The sequence below is a fragment of the Tursiops truncatus genome, chromosome 10, assembly GCF_011762595.2.
Source record: "Tursiops truncatus isolate mTurTru1 chromosome 10, mTurTru1.mat.Y, whole genome shotgun sequence".
In the NCBI taxonomy this organism is placed as follows: domain Eukaryota; kingdom Metazoa; phylum Chordata; class Mammalia; order Artiodactyla; family Delphinidae; genus Tursiops; species Tursiops truncatus.
The window spans coordinates 36,213,936-36,234,637 of NC_047043.1; positions in this window are offsets into that span (position 1 = coordinate 36,213,936).

Sequence of the window (20,702 nt, forward strand, 5' to 3'; positions counted from 1 at the left end):
AACATATGAAAATGTGTAGCATGCAGTTAAAGAAATGCTTAGAGGAAAATTTATAATATTAAATACTTATATTAAAGAAGAAGAAGAGTCTCAAATTGACAATCTAAGCTTTTTCCTTAAGACACTGGGTGGGGGGACAGCAGGGAGTACAAATTAAACTCAAAGTAAGCAGAAGGAGTAAATAATAAAGATCAGAACAGAAATCAATGAAATTGAAACCAGGAAGAAAATAGAAAAGAATCAATAAGATTAAAATCTAGTTCCTTGAAAAGATCAATAAAATTGATAAACCTATTGCTAGATTGACAAAGAAAAAAAAGAGAAAAGATGCAAATTACCAATATCAGGAATGAAAGAGGGAATGTAACCACCCATCTCACAGACATCAAAAAGAGAATACTGCAAACATCTCTATGTCCATAAGTTTAACAACCTTGGTGAAAGGTCAGCAAATCATGGCCCATGGACCAAATCTGGCCCACCTGTGTTTTTTTGTTTTTTTTTTTTTTTTTTGCGCGGGCCTCTCACTGCTGTGGCCTCTTCCGTTACGGACCACCGGCTCCGCTCGCGCAGGCTCAGCGGCCATGGCTCCCGGGCCCAGCCGCTCCGCGGCATGTGGGATCCTCCCAGACCGGGGCACGAACCCGCGTCCCCTGCATCGGCAGGCGGACTCTCAACAACTGCGCCACCAGGGAAGCTCTCACCTGTGTTTTTTAACTAAAGTTTTCTTGGAACATGGCTCCACTGGTCTGAATAGTACCCCACGCTCAAATTCATGTCTACCTAGAACCTCAGAATGTGACTTTATTTGAGATTAGAGTTTTTGCAAGCGTAATTAGTTAAGATGAGGTCATACTGGATTAGGATGGGCCCTAAATCAAATATGACTGATGTCTTTATGAGAAGAGGAGTGGATACAGGAAGGAAGATTTGGATACAGAGATACAGAGAGCCATGGACGGAAGAAGGCCAGGTGAAGACTGAATTAAAGATGGGAGGTATGCAGCCATGATGCTTCTTCTGGGGCTGGAAGAAGCATGGAATGATCTTTCCCTAGAGGCTTCAGAGAGAGCATAGCCCTGTAACACCTGGATTTTGGACTTCTAACCTCACAAACTGGGAGAGAATAAACTTCTGTTGTTTTGAGCCACCCATTTTGTTATGGCAGCCCCAGGAAACAAATGCCACAGCCATGCTCATTCATCTATGTATTGTCTATGGTTGCTTTTATACTACAGTGACAGAGCTGAATAGTTGTAACAGAGTCTGTATGGCACAAAAGCCAACCATATTTTCTATCTATCCATTTACAGAAAAAGTTTGATGACCTTTGATGTAGACGAAATAAAACAAGTCCTTAAAAGCCACAATTTACCAAATGCACCCAATAAAAAAAAAATAACCAGAATAATCCCATACCTATTAAAGGAATTGATTCATAGTTTAAAAACTTCTAAAAAATCTCCTGGCCTGAATGGTATCTCTAGTAAATTCTAACAGACACTTAAAGAAGAAAAAACACCAATTCTACACAATCTCTTCCAGAGAACAGAAAAGGGAAAACTCCCCAACCCGTTTTATGAGGTTAGCCTTGTCAGATTGCCCAAAGCAGATAAAGAAGAAAACTACAGACCAATATCCCTCAAACAAAAATCTTAAACAAAATACTAGAAAATTGAATACAACAATACATATAAAAAAGTATACCCCATGACCAAGTGAAGTTTATTCCAGGAATAAAGCCAGACTGGTTCAATATTCAAAAATCGGGACTTCCCTGATGGCTCAGTGGTTAGGAATCAGCCTGCCAATGCAGGGGACATGGGTTCGAGCCCTGGGTCGGAAAAATTCCACATGCCGTGGAGCAACTAAGCCCGTGATCCACAACTACTGAGACTGCGCTCTAGAGCCCATGAGCCACAACTACTGAAACCTGCACACCTAGAGCCTGTGCCCCGCAACAAGAGAAGCCACCGCAATGAGAAGCCTGTGCACTGCAACGAAGAGTAGCCCTCACTCACCACAACTAGAGAAAACCCGCATGCAGCAACGAAGACCCAACACAGCCAAAAGTAAATAATAAAAAAATTAAATATTCAAAAAGCATTCGATGTAATCCATCATGTTAACAGACGAAAGAAGAAAATCCACATGATCATTTCAAACTGAGATAATAAATTTACGTGGTTTTAAGCTGCTGAGTTTTATGATAATTTGATACTCAGCGATAGATAATTAATATTAGCAACACAGTTAATATTAATATTAGCAACCTGTCTATTTCTTCTGTATTTCTTCTCCCACCCATCTCATACGCCCAGAGAAAATATTTTGGTAACCTCTAGGGAACCACTATCCTGAATGTGTTATCTTTCCCATGCTTTAAAAAATACTTTTACTTAACGTGTATATACGCCCAAACCATACATGGTTTATTTTACTGTTTTTATATATAAATGGTATCACACTGTATGCAATTCCTCTGTTACTTATTCTTCTCAATAATGTATTGTGATATTCATCCATGTTATGTGCATAGATCTTATTCTTTCATCCTTACCGTTTATAGTATTCCACAGCAGGATTACGCCACAGTTTATTTATCCATTCTTGTATTATAATGGACTTTTAATTTGTTTCCTTTTTTTTTTTTTTTCGCCTTTCCAGTGTTGCTGGGAACCTTCCTGTGTATGTGTGTGAAAATATGGGAATTTCTCTAGGGAGGGGAAAAGCTTGGTCTAATCCTTGGGTGTTAAGGCTTCACCCAGAGTCCATAATGAAGTGGTCACAATCCAAGTGTGTGATGAGTGTGTATTTATGAGCGTTGGGGAGAAAGAGTCATACTGTAACAATGAACGACCATGACCAGGAGTCACTGAGCCTTGTCTCTGTACCTGAACCAAGCGCTTGAAGTACTTAGCATAGAATGTCTCTGTTGGAAGGGGATTTAGATGCTATTTGTCAAACTTCCTTGGGAAGTTCTGTCTCTCTCTTAACTCCTGCCTTGCCTGTGTAGCTTCTTTCTCACTTTCCCTATCCCAGTCCTGCAGCTTTTTTTTTTTTTTTTTTTTTTTGCTGTACTTGGGCCTCTCACTGTTGTGGCCTCTCCCGTCGCGGAGCACAGGCTCCGGACGCGCAGGCTCAGCGGCCGTGGCTCACGGGCCCAGCCGCTCCGCGGCATGTGGGATCCTCCCAGACCGGGGCACGAACCTGCGTCCCCTGCATCGGCAGGCGGACTCTCAACCACTGCACCACCAGGGAAGCCCCCAGTCCTGCAACTTTTGTCAAGAGCTCAAGAGAAGGCATTGGGGAACAGGTGGGAAAGGAAAAGAGAGGCCCTCATCCCCAATCTTTGCCATGAGTGAGGGGTTGGGAGCTGCCAGGGCTGAAGAAACAGTGTCAAGCCACTGACAGAGAAACAGAAGAGGCAGAAACAGAAAGAAAGGAGCAATGCAGGCGAGGGGAAATGCCCTCTTCCTCCATGGAGTTCAGGAGAACTTCTGCCTGGACCAGCATTACCCAAAGTGTATGTGAGCATCACACGTTTCCTGAGATGCCACAACACATGCACACTCATAACACACACACACCCATATAAGGAAGCACACACACCATGCACACAGATACACATGTATAGAAACACACATACAGCACACACCCCTGTGTACACAGCAAAACACATGTGCACACAGTGATACACATATAACACATACACACACCCCATGTGTGGGTACACACACACTCTTTCTTGGGCAGATAAAAGTGGGAATTGCTTTGTCCCCTGACCCTTCCCCGTAGGTTCCCAGTGCACATCAGAATATCAAAGCCTTCTAGAAGTTGGGCATCAAAGAATCCCACTCCCTCCTGTTTGGGACCCTTCACTTGTTTCATATCATTTACTTCCTAATTGTGAGTTTTGTGTCATTATTTGTTTTTTAACATAGAAATAGTTTGTGTTTTTTTTAATTAGGAAAATTATGCATGCCCAATTGCAAAAAAAAAAAAAGTTTGATAATGCATTAGAGCAAACACAAAGTAGAAAGCACAGAGGGAAAATTACATTTTGGTATACATCCTTCCAGTATTTTTCTCATAAATATGCACATGCTTTTCTCTTTTTCACAACTTGTTTCTTTCATTTGATAATATGCATTAAAAATCTCTAAATGATTGAATGGTATCCCACATTATGGGTTGTGGCAGATTGTATTTTCCAAAGATGGTTAGAAGAGTATCTCCCATCTCACAAGCTCCCTTCAATAAGTGGAGTCTGAGCCCCGTCCCCTGGAACCTGGGCTGACCTTTGTGACTGCCTTGACCACTAAACACTACGGGATTAGTCAAAAAATTTCCACCTTGTCCTCTTGGAATGCTGGCTTTTGGAACCAGCCACCATGCTGTGAGGAAGTCCATGGAGAGGGTCATGAGAGGAGCAGAGGCCCTGGGAACCACAGCCCCAGCTGAGCTCCTAGTTGGCAGCCAGTACCAACGTGCCGGGTGAAGAAGTCGCTTCTAAGCGACTCATCCAGCCTTAATCAATCTGTCCCGACTGGTGCCAGTAGAGAACACAGCTGCCTTGCTGAGCCCTGCCCAAATTGCAGACATGTGGGAAAAATAACTGACTGCTGTTGTCGTAAGCCACTAAGTTTTACGGTGGTTAATTACACAGCAGCAGATAACAGGAACATGGGTGTATCATACTTTATGTAAGCATCATACTACATATGCATATTTGGGTTGTTTCCAATCCTTTTGCACTGATGTCCAGCTTTCTTCTTCAGTCCGTCCTGTCTCCTGGATGGCTACAGCCCCTTCTTGTATGTCCAAGGAGCCCAGTACTGGGTTGGGTGCATACAGGAGGAGCTCAGTATAGCCTTACTGCAGAGACTGGTGAGGGGAAACGGAGAATCTCATGGGGATCTGGCCTCCCCACCCCTCTGCTTCTGGGCTGCAACCTGTTGTCTGCTCCTGCAAGGGCACCTCTCTCACTGCACTTATCACTGGCTCCCATGGGTCCATGGGAAGGGCAGGTAAACATAACGGGGGGTACAGATGTGGCCTAAGGGGGTGATGGAGAACACGAATGAAAGGGGGTAATGGAGAGCAGTATTCTCCCCAGGGAACAGAAACACATCTCTGAGCCCACAAACTTCCTCTGGAGCCTGGTCTCCCAGAGTGAGTTGAGGGCAGAGTGGTGCAGAGCTGGCCTGGTGGTGTGGAGAGAGGCTGCAGGTGCTGGCCAAGCTGCCCGTAGACTTGCTGAGGGGGTGGGGAGCATGTCCTCTCTCCTCAAAGGCAGTGATTCCCCTCCACCGAAACACACCTTGCTGTTACAGGAAGGCTGGGGCACTCTGAGCTGGCCTGGGGTGTGGGCAACATCTCTGGCCGTTTGGGTCCCGTCAACCTGGGCCTCCTTGTGGCCAGGCAGAAGGGCCTGTCTTGGCCTGTCTGCACTTGCACTGAGCTGCTGAAGTGACAGCCGGTCCTGGATGGATTGGTGGAGAAGCTGCCCTCAGGGAAAGGCAGTGGGTGAGCATCCTGGAAACACAGCCACTCCTGGCAGACCACTTGCCTCTGGAATTTTAGAAGCTGGAGAAATCTCTCTGCCACTCCAGAACCAAGCCCCACCCCTGGGTTCAGTCTGCTGCTCCTTTCCTAGTTTAGGGCCTTTCCCACCCCCAAATAAGAGTTCTCTGAAGCCAGAAGGAGAAATCCGGGAGCTTTCTTCATTATAGTCTCTAAAGCCACCTTCCAGGAACTTCTATAAGCAGAGTTGGGAGGATACCTCAAGACTATGGAATCCAGGGCTTTGCCTATTTGAACGTGCACAGGAATCCCCTGGGGCCCTATTAAAATGCAGATTCTGACCCAGTGAGTCAGGGGTGAGGCCCGAGATTCTGCGTTTCTAACCATCCCCGCACGATGCTGATGCTGCCGGTCAGTGAGCCACTCTTTGAGGAGCAAGGCTCTTGTCCACTGCTTCAAGCTCAGGGGCCCAAGGAGGCAAATGGATGGGCTCAAGGCCGCACAGTGAATTAGAACGTGGGCCCCGCCTTGCCCCGCACTCTGGATAGTCCAGGACAGGTACAACACTCCTCAGCTGCCCACACCAAAGAAGAAGCGCCGGAAGCACCCCGCCTTCCCCCCTGCGATGGCCAAGCTGAGGATGTAGACAGGCGCCTGCTGTAGGGGTAGCGCAGGCCAATGGTGGGAGCTGTGCTGGTGCCGAGGGGCCCTTTCTACCTCCAGAAGCGGAGAGGCAAGTCTCTCTCGCACAGGACACCACGTCTGGGGCACCTGCTCCGCAGCAGAGAGGAGGCGAAATAGCCTAGAGGTGGCCTCTCAGCCCCAGTGTCAGCCCACTCACTGTGGCACATACACACTCACACCCCTATCGTTAAATCACTCAGCGATCCCCTTGTTGATGAGGGACAATCTCCCACTGTTCACTCTTGGCCTAGCTTCCCCAGCGCAGTCTAAATGCTTAGGTAGGAAGAAAGTCCAGGCCCCGGGGCGGAGGGATAACACGGAGAGTTTTCTGCTCCAAGTGCATTCAGGGTCTACCGAGCCCTGTGAACCGGCCCCTGTGAATAGGACTGAGGAGAGAATGCTGGGGAGCCCCCAGTCTGAGGGAGGGGAGCTCCCAGCTTGCCTGGTTGTCACTCTGCATAAGGGAGAAACTGAAGACGCTGGGATATGAAAGACCCCTGGTTCTAGACCTAAGGTCTATGGAGATTATTGTAACTTGTGAGAAACCATTGATTTCTGCTTCTGCTGGGAAAGTACTGAAATGGCAGGAGAACTGGAGGCAGGCAGCAGGAAAGAGTTCCTACCCAGGAGAAATGAAGGCACTGGGACAGTGGGGTTTGGTCCCGGGGAGATCTGCCCAAGCTGCAGGGCCTCTCCCCTGACTGGATGTTTACACTTGAGGCTCAGTTGCCATCCCACATGGCGGAAGGGGGAGGGCCAGGCCACTTTTCAAAACTTCTTTATTCTGAGGAAGTACCATCCTTGAAAATGAAGAGTGTCTATAGCAAGAACCCCTGCCCAGGTGTTCAGGAAAAATAGAACTCCCCCCACTCCCCTGAACACCACTGCCCTCGTCAGCAGCACCCTAACTAAGAAGGCCCCTCACCATTTCCTCCACCACCAGCAGTGCGATGGCCAGAGCTCTGGGCTACCACCAGGAGGCCTAGGTTCAAGTCCTAGCTCTGCTGGTTTGCTGTGTGACCCCTGGCAAGTCAGTGAACGTCTCTGAGTCTCATCCATCACAGAGGGAAGAGAGCCCAGCACCTGGCATTGTTGTAAGGGTTAGATGAGACTGTTGGTGAAAGCAGCTGGCAGGCCGAAAATCACTGAGAAAGCACAATGGCCTACTACTACAGTTTAACCGTTATCACGTACCTCACTGTGGTGGTAGCACCCTGGGTCTCCGGTCAAAGGTGACATGACAGTTGCCTGCCCTCTGGGGTTGCAGAGTCCAAGGCAGGAACACAGGCCTTAATGTATGGGTTCCTCTTAAGAGCCAAGGCTCATCTTCAGGAAGCCATTTAGAACCCACTGGGGCCCATCCCCAAAGGTTCATGCGGCCTGGCCAGATGGATGGGGGGGCCTGTGGAGGTCATGTCACTCTGCCTGTTCAGCCGGTCCCCCAGGCCCCAGGAGCTGACAGCCCAGAACACTGAGCATTAGCTAGTCACGGTTCCTCTTTTTAAAAAAACAAAACTCTATTAAAATCACAGTGTGATTTTTTTTTTAACTAAATTGATGGATTGATTGATTTTTGGCTGCGTTGGGTCTTCGTTGCTGTGCGTGGGCTTTCTCTAGTTGCGGCGAGTGGGGACTACTCTTCGTTGCGGTGCGCGGGCTTCTCACTGTGATGTCTTCTCTTGTTGCGGAGCATGGTCTCTAGGCATGTGGGCCTCAGTAGTTGTGGCACACAGCCTCAATAGTTGTGGCGTACAGGCTTAGCTGCTCAGCGGCATGTGGGATCTTCCTGGACCAGGGCTCGAACCCATGTCCCCTGCGTTGCCAGGCGGATTCTTAACCACTGAGCCATCAGGGAAGTCCCAAGAGCGTGATTTAGTTAATTATTCTCCATAGTAAGTGGGTAACTGTAGAAATACATTCATCCAGCTCCCTGATGCTTGACTGAGTTTCCTAAAGTCCCTCTTTGCTCTTGTCACTTCATCTTCTCCCCTAAGAGCTTTCAGTGGCTCCCAAGATTGCGTAGGCTAAACCCCAAAATCCTAGTTCTGAGATTTTGGGACCTCCACCATCTGGGCCCTCTCTACATCCCTGCCTCGCTACAGGACTCTACATTCTGGAAAACTAGGCTGTCTATTCCCTGTCCTTGTCTCTGTCTTCTTCACCTTAGCCCCTTAAAGACTCTAGTCAAATCCAGTTTCCTCCACAAAGCCTTCCTTGATTACTAGAGCCTAGAGTTTCTTGAAGCGGCTTACACCATCAGCATCAGAATCACATGAAATGTATAGAAGGCAGTGGTTTGTTTTTTTGTGTGGTACACGGGCCTCTCACTGTTGTGGCTTCTCCCGTTGCGGAGCACAGGCTCCGGACGCGCAGGCTCAGCGGCCATGGCTCACAGGCCCAGCCGCTCCGCGGCATTTGGGATCTTCCCAGACCGGGGCACGAACCCGCGTCGCCTGCATCTGCAGGTGGACTCTCAACCACTGTGCCACCAGGGAAGCCCAGGCAGTGGGTTTTAAATGCTGATTTATGGGCTCCACTCTGGATCTATTGGACAAGACTCTGTGGGGGAGAGGATGTCTGGGACTTTGCTCATTTAATAACCCACACCCTCACCCCATCACGTGCCACTGCCCCAGCTTTTGGTAGACCTGTCCTGCTCTGAACCCCTGTAGCACTTGTCCTGGACCTCTCATCTAGATACGCCACTTGAAGAAACGTGAAGGACTAGACATGCCAAAGGGCTCTCTGACTATAAAACACTCAAATCCTTAATAAACCATATGTAACGATGTGGGACTTCGGAGAAGTCAGGGGACTCTTCAAGACTGCCCTGAGGGAACACGCTGATATTAGCTCCACAGCTGGGAAGGCAAGGAAACTGACCCGGCACTCTTGCTTTAAGTACAGACTTGACCTGCAAGAAAAAAGAGAAAAAGAAGTAGAGACTCAGTGCTTCAAGCCCACATCCCCTGGCTTCCAGAAAAACCTACTGCAAATCCTCTCTGAAAGAAAATATATCAACTTAGTCCCCAAGGATTTCCACAGATTATAGTTAGGAAAAAAAAATCTCATGATCAAAGTTCACCAAACACTTACAAAAATGAACGATCGTAGTGAGAGCCAGCAGAAACAATAAGCCACAGATGTGAATTCCCAAGAAGTTCAGATACTAGGATAATTAGACACTGGTTTCAAAAGAATAGCATAAACATTTTTTTTAATTTAAAGTTGAATGGCAAAGACAATCATGCAACAAAAGTCTAAAAATGACAAGGCAATTTTTTTTTGTGGGGGGTGGTACTCAGGCCCCTCACTGCTGTGGCCTCTCCCGTTGCAGAGCACAGGCTCCGGACGCGCAGGCTCAGCGGCCATGGCTCACGGGCCTAGCCGCTCCGTGGCATGTGGGAAGAGCATGTGGGATTTTCCCGGACCGGGGCACGAACCCGTGTCCCCTGCATCGGCAGGCGGATTCCAACCACTGCGCCAGCAGGGAAGCCCAGACAAGGTAGTTTTTTTAAAGGACTGAATTCACCTCAGTAACTTTTTGGGTTAACTGACTTCCTGCAGATGGCCCTTGGCTATTAAGAGAAACTCACTGACAGAATATCAAACAGAAGGAGAAAATCCTAACAGCCGCCAAAGAGAAGACAGACCTCATGTCATGCCTCCTTACAATGTCAGTTCCCTGTAGATAAGCGTGTACAAACTCTTCTGCCAGACCCAAGTCCCATAAGGCCCAAGCCTCTATCATCACGAGCCCAATTTAACCACTGAGTCTCAGGTTTTCCACTGGTAATAGATTGAGAGGGTTGGTGGGTTTGGTGGGAAAGAGTCCTGGCTTTGGAGTCTGGTGGTCCAGGGATAAACTCTAGCCCTACTCACTGCCTGTAGTCGTTTTTGTTTTCCTGGGGCCGATGCTCACACCTAAGTCTTTGACTTGTGTGTTGCTACTGAAGTTAAAAAAATGAAAAGCAAGATAACAAAACACCCATGGAAGGATTCCTATTTTTTGAAAGATTTACTTAAGTACCTACTCTGTGCTCATTCTTCAGACATTCTCTCAGGAAGCCCTTGCAACATCCCTGGGGAGGGGACCATGGGGCCAAGGCAAGGGAAAATCGCCCCTCAGTTCTTGGTATACTTTCGTGGGTCTGTGCAAGGACCACCCCCATCTTCATTTTCTTTTCTCTCCTTCGTCCCTAGCCCCCACTCTCATTCACTGCCTGACACCAGCACACATTCCGATGCACTTGATGTGTCTTTGAATATGTATGTCTATCCTTGTTAAATATGTAGTATTGGTTTGCCTGAGAACGTGTTTCTAATTTCCATGTATGATATTGTGCTATGGACCTTAATTCTGTTTCTTTTTTCCCACTCAACAGTAGATGTTTAGTATCTATCCCTGCATCTGTCTGTACATCTAGCATGTTGTTTTTCATTCCAGCTTAGCATTCCATGGTGTCCCCACTTCACAGGTGAGGTAACTGAGTCTCAGAGAACCTAGACAACCTTGCCCAGGGTCACACAGCCAGTAAGGAACTGGCCTTGATTCACAGATTCAGAGAGAGATGCTCATTGCCTCTTCTCACTGGGTCCACTGACCTCGCTGCTCACTGCAAGGGGAAGGTCCCTGGCTGGGCCTCCGCTGGCCTCCAAAATACCCTACTCACCCTAGTGCCTGGGTTCTGGAAGGCCCCATCCCTTCTTCTAGAGCTCTTCAGTGGCTTTCTTTTACAGTATTTAATGGAACATGTTTAATTAGGTAATATAATTTAACTTATTTAAGTAGGTAACACAAGTGCATGTTTCAACATTCAGAAGACATTAAATGGTATACGGTGAAGTCTGACTCTCTGCTGACCCCAGCCACCAGGTTCCCCAAGCTGGAAACACCCACTGTTACCAGAGATATTTTATCCTTACACAAAAATAGGTTTACGTGAGGTTCCCATATCCCCATTTTTATGCAAATGATGGCATACTCTTTATACTGCTCTACACGTTGCTTTTGTCACTTCAGACTGTATCTTGGGGGTTGTTCCACATCAATATTCTAGTAGCTTCTGCTTTCTTTCTGGCTGCATAGAATTCCACTGTGTGGATATACCATCATTATTGCAACAGAGTTTTTATTGAAGGACATTGTCCAATCTTTTGCTAAACAAATTGCTGCAATAAACATCCCCATGCATGTGTCGCTTCTCATGAAGGCAAGTGGAGTGGATGTTAGGATGCACTGCTCAGACTCCTTCAGGAACAGGACTGGGCACTCATTCCCCCAGCTGCCTGGAGCATGGATCGCTAAAAGCTCACAGCTGCAAACCTCCTCAGGCACTGCCCTCAGCTGACCCTCACCCAAGGCTATGCCCCTGCCCGGGGCATAAACACCCACTAACTGGATCGTAAGGGCCCCCTGCCCCAATCTGGGACATCCCTGCAGGGCCAGCCCAGCCCAGAGCTCCCATGGGATCTGCATGGACGTTCAACTCCACCCTCTGCCCATCCTGCCTCTCTCACTCCCCTACAGGTGTCATTCCCTAGAATGTTCCCCCAGAAAACTTCCTGCGTGAAAAGTTCTGCCTCAGAGACTGTTTGTTTCCAGGGAACCCAATCAAAGACAGAAAGGCTGTTAGTAGGATGAATTTCTAGTTAGGGAATTAAAGGACCAATGTGCTAATAATTTGGGTAGATTTCAACGTAATTTCAAAGGACAGAACAAAAGAATATGGACGCAACTGGAGTCCATAAGCGTCCTGAATGGAGCCCTTCCACCTGACCCAGGTTAGAAGGCGTTCTTGTGCAGATGGTCACATAGGGTTTTCCAGCATTCCTATGCAGCAAGCAGGACAGAAAATCCAACGCTTTGCAGCTGGGAGGCTGGGGGTGGGGGCAGGGGGCTGCTTGCCCAAGATGAGGCAGCCGGCACAGCGAAGACAGGGTCATCCTTGTTTACACCCAACATGGGGATGCTGACATGTTCGCTTCCTCTGGGGACTGCAGGAAAGGGTGTTGGGGGAGGAAACTGCAGGAAAAATACATACACGAGAGGGTGAGGGGAAGGCAGAGTTAGCAGGACCTCCTAGTTAGGCCCCCGCCCGTCTCTGATGTCCCCCAAAGTGCCCCAGTCTGGCCCAGCCCTCCCTCTTCTCGCCTGACCTTCCCCTACTTCTCAAACTCTGAAGGCCACTGAAGCTCTCAGATGCCGAGAGAAAGTAGTTCAGAGTAACATGAAGGCCGTGTGCATCCTCTCCCAAATGTCTCAAATCTCTGCCTGATTTTCAGACTGTATGAAAATAACCTCATGCACTAAAAGCACCTTTCTAACCATTTATAAGAGCCCAGCTTTCCTCTGGAGCCTGACAGCTATATCTTAATATGAGCCTTCCACCTGGACAGGCTTCCCATCTCCCTTCCTCTTCCACCCTGCAGATGTGTCCTCTTCATCCTCCAGCCCTCCCCCAGGCACCGCCTCCTTTAAGAAGCCCTCCCCCATCTTCCCAGGGGACTCTGCTCCCCCCTGCCACAGACCCCAGTAACCACTACTCACACTCAGTGTTATAGGTTGAATTGTGTCCCCCTAAATTTGTATATTGAAGTCCTAACCACCAGTACCTCAGAATGTGACCTTATTTGGAAATAGGGTCATTGCAGATATAGTTAAGATGAGGTCATACTGGAATAAGATGGGTCCCTAATCCAATGTGACTGATGTCCTTATAAAAAACTGTCACATACAGAGAAAGAGCCACATGCAGAGAGATGATGTGAAAGTACCATCTTTCAGGAAAGCCAAGGGTTGCCAGTAAACCACCCGAAGCTAGGAGAGAGGCCTGGATCAGACTCTCCCTCACAGTCGTCAGAAGGCATCAACCCTGCTGACACCTTGATCTCAGACTTCCAGCCTCCAGAACTGTGAGAGGATAAATTTCTGTTGTTTAAGCCACCCAGTCTGTGGTACTTTGTAACTGCAGCCCTAGGACACTAATGCCCCCACTAAGCGCTCAGTGAGCACAGACCGATACTAAGCTCCTCGCCAGGATGAGTGCGTGCATTGCTGGGATGCTGCAAGCTGGGTGCTAGTGCCTTCATTTACACGTTGGGAAATTGAGGCTTAGAGCTGTGTAAGTGGTTGAGCCAAGATACGGACTCAGGCCACCTGACCCCAGAGCCTGCATTTTTAACCACGGGCCTAGATATCCTCGTAGTATTAATCATCAGTAGTAATACTGAACGAAGACCCACAGTGTTACTCCAGGCTCTGGACTAAGCGCTGGTGCCTGCCACAGCACTGAGTGGGGAAGAAACCTTCCAGCGGCCTCAGGGGCCTGCCAGGCTCCTTGTTGGTGAGAGGCCAGCCCAGGATCTGATGGAGGGCCTCTGTCTCCTAGAGACAGACGCATGCCCACGTGCACATCGGTCTACCAGCCAGGCTGTGGGTGCCCCGCAGGGTGCCGCGCACACGGCAGGTGCTCCGTAAACGTGGTGGGAAGAGTGACCTACATGTGCGTCCAACGTGGCGGCCTCCTTGGGTCTCATAACAGCATTTCATACACTGCTCTAGGTTTTGACAGAATTCTCATCTCAGCCTGCTAAAGGCCTGCCTAATTTTCCACTCTATTGACAGACTCCATTTTACTTAACTGGCCCCTATTGTGTAGCAATTGGATGGTTTCTCATCCTCTCCTAAACTAGGGGGAGGCGTCAGGGATGCCTGTGCTGTGCTGGTGGTGGCTTCTGAAGGAACTGGCCTAGGAAGAACATCTCTGTGCCACTGGCAGCAGCAGTGAGCTCGGGAGAGGCCTGGGGACAGGCCTGGTCTCAGGAGGTGTCGCCCTCTCCGTGGTCACCCTCGAGTTCTGTCCTTAGTCCCTGCTCACTTTTGCTGACCCCCTCAAGGGAACAAAGGACGGAGCTCCCACATGGCCTACTCCCTGTCCCCTCTCATCCTGCTCTTATCCGCCACTCTCTCGTCTTGCCCGTCCTTCTCTGAAACAGAATTCTGGAATTCTTTCCATAACGTTCACTGAGTGCCTACCTGGTGCCCAGCGCTGATCCAGGTGCTGGGGATGCAGCCGTGAACAAAAGAGATGACATCCCTGCTCAGAAAGCTGACAGTCCAGAGTGGAGAGATGGACTCCAAACAGAGAGAGAAGTGACAGTCACATGGTGATAAGCGCTACGGTAGCAAGGGGAGAGGGCTGATCATTTAAACAGGGTGGCCAAGGAAGGCTTCTCTGAGGAGATGAACAGAGACCTGAACAAAGAGGAGTGACCATATGGAGGAAGAAGTTTTCAGGCCAAGAGAACAGCAAGTGCAAAGGTCCTGAGGCGGGAGAGGCTGGCATGTTCCAAAAAGAGTAAGGAGGCTGGTGCGGCTGTGGTGGACAACAGCAACCACAAGGTGTAGGGCTTCTGAACCTCCATCACAGCTTTGGCTTTTACCCTGGGTGAGATGAAAGGGTTTACAAAGACACAGGCTTGAACTGGCTTGTTTGAAAAGATCCCTCTGGCTGCTGTGTGGAGAGTAGACTAGAGAGGGGATGGGGTAGAAGCAGTTGCAATAATCCAGGCAAGAGACAATGGCAGCCTGGACCAGGGTGGTAGCAAAGGAGCATGTGTGGACACACACACACACACACACACACACACCCCATTGGGAACATAGACCTGGAATCCAGTCTCAGCACCTCTGCTCCTGTGCTCTTGCTCCAACATCTCTCTCCAGCACTTGAGTGTTTGATTGTGTGTCTCCTCCCTGCTTTGTCTCTCTCTGTTCCCAGCCTCGGTCTCCCTATCTCTGCAGATGCCTCCACATTTATTTCTCCTCCTGTCAGGCCCAATTTGGAACATTAATTAGTGATGAATTAGCAACATAAATCCCAGCAGTTGCTGTCGCCTGGTGCCCACGGGCTCTTGGAAGGGACCTTGCAAATCTGATCTTAATACCTCTCGCCTCCTCTCCTAGGGCAATTACTTCTCACAGCATCTGCCTGTGGAGGCTGTGGCCATCCCCCACCCTCCCCCCGGGCCGGCTGAGGACAAAAAGTTCATCTTTGTCAATTATTTACTGAACGGTTTATTTTGCACTGGGAGATGATAAGAGAAGGGAAAGTCACATGTGAAATCATCACCGTAATTACACAGACGCTGCTGCAGCGCCCAGCATCACAATGCCACAGGTGCCAGTGAGGGCAGGGAGAAAATAAAGGGTAGAGGCCCACTGGTGGGCAGGAGGCCTGGCCGTGTGGCCTTGGGACAGCCCCCAGGCCTCTCTGGATTGTGACCAACAGACATACCCACACTGAGCTTTCAGAGTCCCATTCCAAATGGGAAGGGGGATACAGGGAATTAAGCAGAGGTCCATGCTTCTTCACTTGGGATGATCGGAATGTGGGAAGGCTGATATCATCGTTCTAGTCCTTCCCATCTGAGCTTAGGAGCCCCATAGCATGCACAAAATATGGTTGCATGGTAGAGGGCTGTTGATAATCTAGCAAAGTACACTTCCAGTGGATTGCAGAGCCTGGAGCATCTGTCTCACCCATCCCGCACCACTACCTACACCTCATCTCTGACTCCTCTCCCCTTTGCTCCACTCCAGCCACACTGGTCCCCTTGCTACTCCTTGCAAACACCAGGCACACCCCCACCCCAGGGCCATTGCATGTGCTGTTCCTTCTGGTTGGAGTGTTCCTTCCTCAGAAATTTGAATGGCTCACTCTCACCTTCTGGAGGTCATGAGCAAGCATCACCCTTCAGGAAGACCCTCCCTGAGCACCTCATTGAAAAATGAAGCCACCCACCCTGACACAAACTTTCTCTATCTCTCTTCCTGCTTTTTTTTTCCAGAGCATTTCATCACAGTTGACTTATGATGTGTTTTACTTATTTATTTGTTTGTTCTCTGTCTCTGTCTCTCTGCAAAGTATAGGCTCCACAGGGCTGGGGTTTTTGTCTGCTTCCTCCCTGTCCCTGCCCCAACCGTCAATATCCCGTCTGTGTCTGAGGCACTAGAACACAGCCTGGCACAAAATTAGCACAGAGTTGATCATTGTTGAATGAACGAATGAATGACTATTTGTGTGGGATGGGGTCTGGATGTGGAAAGGACAGGGGTGATTTCCTTTTCTGGGAACAGGCTGGCAAGGTTCGCTGTGCACCAGGAATTCAGGAAGATTCTTGGCAGAGATGGGGGACCCCGGCCAGGGAAGAACACTGCTGGAAAAGTCATTTTAAAAGCGAGTGTTCCAGTTGATTTCATGTCTGTGCATGCCTCGGGGCTGGCGTGTTTGATGCTGCCCCTCCATCGGTCACACACAGACTGGTGGCCACCCCTCCTCCCCGTTCTCCCAAGGGAGGGAACAGGAACACGAGAAGCTGTGGACACTTTGATTAACTCCCAGCAAGAGTCCCCACGCCTGTCTCCTCTGTCCCCAAGGCTGGAATGGGGGGTAGTGCACTGAGGCTGGGAGCTGGCGGGGGGAGGGCATCTTCACAGTGTGTGAGAAGGGGAAGCTGTGGTCCTTGAGGGAGGGGGGCACTGAAGAGCATTTCTGGGACAAGGGACAGTGCTCTGCCCCACCAGGAAGAGATGGAGAGGGGCTGGGTGGAGAGATAACAGGGAGGTGGTGTGAGGAATCAGCACCGTGGGTAGGGAAGGAGGCAGGTCTCTCTTTGGGGCAGCAGGAAATGCAGAGAGAGAACCAGGGGCTTCCTGGTTCTCCCCTCTTGGGGAGGGGGTTCAGGAACTGATGGGGGCAGCAGTGGGCCTGAGGGGGGCACCAGCTCTTCTTCCAGGACCCTGTCACCCTCAAGCTCCTCTCCTCTCCACGGAGCTCTGCTGCCCTCCCCGCCTGAAAGAAAGACAGTGATTTTTTTTTTTTTTGAAACATAGTAAAATATTTTATAATCATCTTCCCATTTAGCGATTTATATCACATATATATTTCCTTTGTTATAAATATTAAGTGTATTATTATAATCTATTATTTGTTACTTGCCATTTTTTTTTTTTTTTTTTTGCGGTATGCGGGCCGGACCGGGGCACGAACCCGTGTCCCCTACATCGGCAGGCGGACTCTCAACCACTGCGCCACCAGGCAAGCCCTTTTTAACATCTTTACTGGAGTATGATTGCTTTACAATGGTGTGTTAGTTTCTGCTTTATAACAAAGTGAATCAGTTATACAATATACATATGTTCCCATATCTCCTCCCTCTTACGTCTCCCTCCCTCCCACCCTCCCTATCCCACCCCTCTAGGTGGTCACAAACCACCGAGCTGATCTTCCTGTGCAGTGATTTTTTAAAGCCAGTTTTCCCCCAAATCTCCGGAGACTCCGGAGCTGCTGTTTCCATGGAAACCTTCCCCCCACCAACCTCGGGAAGGAGGAGCCGGGCAGCCGCCACTGCCCCCTACACCGCCCCTGCTCCAGCCTGCAGGGGGCCCCCAAGCTGAAAATAATCCCCCTCCCTCACATTTTCCCAGCAGGGACTCCACTTCTTCACTCAGGAGACGGCAGGTGATATTGTCTCTTGGCTAAGGACTAGAAGGGGGACACTAAGACCTAGGCAAGAGAGAAATGGGGCTTTGGAGGGGGGGTTGGGGGCGGGATGCTAGGGCAAGTTCTGCTTTCCTGAAATGACTGCCCAGGAAACCAGTCCCTAGGGAGGGCCCGGGAGTAGGCTCTCATCTTCCCAGGAAATCTCAGAAGATCCCGTTTCTCTCTGGCCCTGTATATCTTTGGGGAGTTTCCCTCCCCAGACCCCAGACCCCAATCCCACCTGGACTCATCAAGGATCACATTGCAAACTGTAAAAAAGCAAGAAAACTGTCCACCTCAAGTAAGGAGGGAATTTATTGGGAGGATACATCACAGCTTCTTAAATTGATGAGAAGCCTGAGGAGGCAGGCTCGGAAAACTGGCCAGAAGAAAGAAAGGCTGGTGAAGGGGAGGCAGGCAGAGTTACACCCAGGGGCAGCCCAGCTAAGGCAGGGGACACTGCTGCCTCTGGCCACTGGCCACCTACGGACGGCAGCATGTCGGGACCCCGGCACATTGTGAACAATGTGTAATGGTCCCCACTTCTCCTGATGGTGATGGTGGTCACATGAATCTATACTTGTGTTAAAATTCATAGAACTGTACACAAAAAAAGTTAAATCAATTTCATGCATGTTAATGTAAAAACTAAAATCCTGGACAAAAACACCCTCTGGCCAAGATGGCCTGTGTGCCCACAGCCCAGCTGCCGGGGACAGGGGAGGGGGCCTGTTTGCACCCCTTTGGCTTCCACAATGGGTCAGGGCTCTGCCTCCCAGCCAGACTCACACTGGAAGAGTCCATGAAGAGGTAGGGAGTTTGGGTGCCCGGCGGCCAGCAGGTGGGTGATATCCACTTCCCCGGTGGGTGGGTGCTGGGAGCTTCCTCAACGGCCCCCACTTCAGTCAGACCAGAAGCTCCTGAAGGAGGGGAGAAAGCAAGTTTCTGATGCAGTGGACACAGGAGAACACAATCACCCATTCGAACAAGCACACACACACCCCGCACACAAATGCCGGAGGAAGACACACACTCGGGCTTCAGCACATGCTTCTAAAGCCCCTATCACTAGTTTGATTAGAGGGAGACTTTGACCTAACTTACTGCATGATCTTGCATGAGTCCCTCTTCCCTCTGGGCTAAGCCACATCGTCTGTAGAATGGGGGCTTCTCCAAGGTGCTGTCCAGCTCTGGCATGAGCAAGGAGGCTGGAGAATTAATGGAACTGCTCTTAGGAAGCCTGGGTTTCTGGTTTGAGTCTGTCCTGCTACTGTCCTGGACTATAGTGGGGTGGAGAGAGAATGACCCCATGTCACAGAGAAACCCCCTGAGGACTCCCCTGCGAAGGAGCACTGTCATGTCAAAGGAGGAGGCTCTGGTGACAGGGAGGACCCTCTTGCTCCAGCTATAGGAATGCAACGCCAGGCAGTGCCTGTCCTAGGAGCCGGTGCTCTGGAGCTTCTCTGGTAGCCTGGGCGGGGAGGGGCAAGTGCAGTGCCTTCCCCAGGCTGGGCCCAAGAGAGGCTGTATCCCCTGAGACCCAGCTCTCCAGGGTAGTGGAGTGTCTTTATTAAGGCACGTAGGACAGCCCAGCACTGAGCCTCACACACTCCAACTCTCAGTATCTCAGGGACTCAGGGAGGGAAGCCCCCGCAGTCCTCCCCCAGTGGTGCTCCCCTTGCCCTCACTAAGTTCCACCAATTCTACCCGTGTCTGGCGTGCGAGCCTATTCTGCTTTCCAACCAGGAGGTTTCCGAAGGCTTGTGGACAATGTCCTCCCTGGAAAAATGTAATTCCTGACCCTAAGTTCCCACATGGTGCAGCAGGGAGAGAGGGGTTCCCAACCTGCTCAGCCCTCAGCTGTCCCTGCTGGCATCCCCCCCACCCCCAGGGCTCTAGGTGGGAGTATCTGGGGAGGCTGAAGGCCAGGGAAACAACTACAAAGCGGCTTCCTGCTCAGGTCTGAGGAGCTGGACCGGGTGGCCCAGAATCGGGATAGAGCAGGCTAGGGAGGGACGGGGGTGGGGGGGAGGGCAGTGGAGGGTGTGGGGGGCACATAATCCGTGTAATGCCCCCTCTCCTCCCTTCATGTGACCCTGGGCCCTGCTCTCTCCCTGCTGCCCTGCCCCCACCTGGAGCTCTGCTACCTGGGCCAGGACCCCAGAGAGGAGGTAGGGAGGGAAGACAGCAGGGCTCTCCAAGGGCCCCTGTCCTTTATGGCAGGAGGTGAGGGGGACGTGCCATGGGGCAGCACAGGGCTTCCAGGAGTATATGCACCAAAAAATCTTTTCCACAATTTTAAAGGTCACATGTTGAGGGACTTCCCTGGTGGCACAGTGGTTAAAAATCCGCCTACAAATGCAGGGGACACAGGTTCAAGCCTTGGTCCGGGAAGATCCCACATGCCGCGGAGCAACTAAGCCTGTGTGCCACAAATACTGAGCCTGCGCTCTAGAGCCCGCAAGTCACAACTACTGAGCCCGTGTGCCACAACTACTGAAGCCCACACGCCTAGAGCCCGTGCTCCACAACAAGAGAAGCCACCAAAAAAAAAAAAAAAAAAAAAGAATCCAGTAAGTACAGTTGGGAGGGTGTGAGAGCATCCAGGAGGGACACCCAGGAGGGCAGGAGGCAGACTGGGGAAGAGTCAGGGGAGGCAGGCGGGAGGGAGAGCAGGGAGCACCTGGGAGGCTGGGAAGGGGAGCCCTTCAGAATTAGACCCGCTCAGTATGAAGCTGCTTGTGCGCCTTAGGCAGTGTTTCCACCTGCTTCATATTAGCTGATTTTTGTCACAAAGGATGCTGGAAATGTTCTAGATCTGCCCCGCTCAGTCGGGTAGCCACTAGCCACACGTGGCTTCTGAGCACTGGAGATGTGACTGGTGTGACTGAGGAGCTGGGCTTTAGGTTCCATTTCATTTTAATGCAATTGAAATGTAAATGTAAA